Genomic DNA, 2500 nt, shown 5'->3' on the forward strand with positions numbered 1-2500 from the left:
AGACGTGGCCCCTGTGACCATGTCCATTATACTATTAAAAATATTCCACTTTCATCTATATTAACCGATCAGAAATGTATGGTAAAATTTCTTGAGAGGAATAAAGCCATTCACAATAAATAATATTATACGACAGGTAAAATTATATCTAAGGTAATGAAGTGGTCATTTTACTCTTAAACTTGTGGGATGGTGAAAATAAGAATGGCAAATAGTTCTGCAACACAGTTCTGATAAGAAAATCAAACCAATTCAAATAAATGGTTTTTACACTATAAGACTTTTGTTCTAACATAATCCTTTCATTAAGTTGCATTTTTCTTTCTAAATAAAAAAAAATAAAGATATTCCAGGTTTTATAATTTTTTAATATTAAAAAACTAAATTCTAGGTAAAAACTCCAACTATAATTTATCAATCTCTTTTACTTTACCAATCTATTTATCATGAACTATCTATTACAATCTATTCCAAACACAAACCTTTCCTCTTAAATTCATGCTTTAAGTCAAACTTCTCAACTCTATAAATATAAAAAAGCCATAAAAAAGCAAGGCAAACATTCTGGTTTTAAAAGCAGACCATATTCTGCCAGAAGTTCATATGGCAAACCAAAATTTTACTTTGTTTTCATCACTCACTGCCTCATAAATTATATTTCTAAATAAGAGACCTCAGGCAACAATATTTAGATCATTATACTTACTAGACGTAATTTAATTCTGTTCAAAATTGTACATTTAAAATAACACCGGGTAAAAATAAATTTGTAAAATCATTTCACTTTTTGTGAATTTGCTTGCATATTTTTGCATGGTTTTAATTCCTTCTAAAATACACACATGGAAGGACAAAGATGCCATAACATTATGTCTCTAACTATATTAATGTAGTTAAAACATAACCAAGGGAAGAGACATTTACAAAGGTTTTCCATGTTTATTTATTAAATTATTGCATATCTTCCTGCAGACACGTCCTGAAGTGTCCTTTGTAAGTGCCCACCATTGTGTTAGACCAGTTCTAGAGGGCACTCCACAAACAGGCTATACGTGCAGTTGCTAAGTTGTATAAAGAACATAAGTTTTTGTATTTACTTCTTTACAGTTTACATAAACTGTGTACAACAAAGTGAACTTCAAATCCAGGTTATAAACACACCTTACCATAAAATGCCTCCAGAGCACTATAAATTATAGCCAGGATTTTACCCTGTTTTCTTCTTATTATTATTATTAAGTAAGTAATCAAAACTTTGAAAGAAAAAAAAAAACTTACTTCTTTGCATTTCCCTTCAGAACCTGTTGTCTTCTCAGTACTAAACTAATATGTTTATTTTCAGTTATTCCTTTCACTTGCCTTTGCAAATGCAGTCTATTCCCAAACTAAATAGAATTTGGCTATAAATTCCTAGGACTCTGACTTCAGGGAGTCAGTGGGACGACTATAGCACTCCAATGGTACATTTCCTGTACATACATGAAAGGAAGAAAAGAGCTATCGTAAAAAAACTGCATTTATGTAAAGAAACCTGTAAAAATAGGGTAATTCTGGGACTTTGGTAGGCATTTAATTCCTGTAATGGTTAAAACAGAATATTTTTAAAATATGATCTTTCTAATGATTACTGTCTATGAAAAGAGAAATAACTCCCGAAATAATAGGGAACCTATTTAAAGCATTATGTCTAGCTCTTTAAGAGGATTATTCTTGAAAACAATACCAAAATGTTAAGACATTATTCAGTACATAAATTCTAAGATAACTTAAAAAACATTAATGATTCTATTAAATTTTACTCTGGTGTGGACATTTGCTTTATTTTTTGAAATGTATTCTTTCTCGTTAAATACTAACTTAAAGATGAAACATATTTAAATAATAATTCATTATATTTTCATTTTAATGTTTTCTCACATTTAGTCTGAATGCAATGCAGAGAGTTAAAGGAATAACATTTATTTTTAAAGCAACTAAAATCTTTTTTTCAAACAGGTATCCTCACTCTGGCCTAATGTAAGTACATGCTTAGGAAGCTTTCTGTTCTCTCTCACTGTTTCCAAGGAGTTGAATCAGTGGAGAATGGAATGGCTATTCTTTTGTTAAAAATAATATTTCATTGACAAACAAAATAGGAAAAAATGAATCTGTTTTGTAAAAAGAATAATGGGTTACTTGACGATATATCTTTATTGAGCAGCTGTTTCCTTTTCTAGATTTAAAGAGAACAACTGTATTTTGTGAAACACTAACAGGGGAAAAAAGTGATTTTTAATGTTATCCAAAGATGTCTATTCAAAATATCTTAAAGTGAGTTTTTTAAGAACAGCCACATAAATGCTTACAGTGTTTACATCTTGCACATTCTCTCAGCAAATTTCCACTAATTAATAGCTAAACATTTGCAGCTATCATGGGTAAGCATCTGTGTTGTGAAAAGTCCTTGTGGTCTTTTTCACCTTAACTCAGACTTGGAATAAATTCATTGTATAAGCGAGTA

At 29.8% G+C, this 2500-nt stretch overlaps 1 protein-coding gene across 1 annotated transcript in view; it reads right to left on the reverse strand.

The window, feature by feature from the left end:
• FOXP2 (forkhead box P2) overlaps positions 1 to 2500 on the reverse strand; it is a 579029-nt gene that overhangs the window by 275415 nt on the left and 301114 nt on the right. The gene's annotated exons all lie outside the window — the stretch shown is intronic.

The sequence above is a fragment of the Eptesicus fuscus genome, chromosome 14, assembly GCF_027574615.1.
Source record: "Eptesicus fuscus isolate TK198812 chromosome 14, DD_ASM_mEF_20220401, whole genome shotgun sequence".
In the NCBI taxonomy this organism is placed as follows: domain Eukaryota; kingdom Metazoa; phylum Chordata; class Mammalia; order Chiroptera; family Vespertilionidae; genus Eptesicus; species Eptesicus fuscus.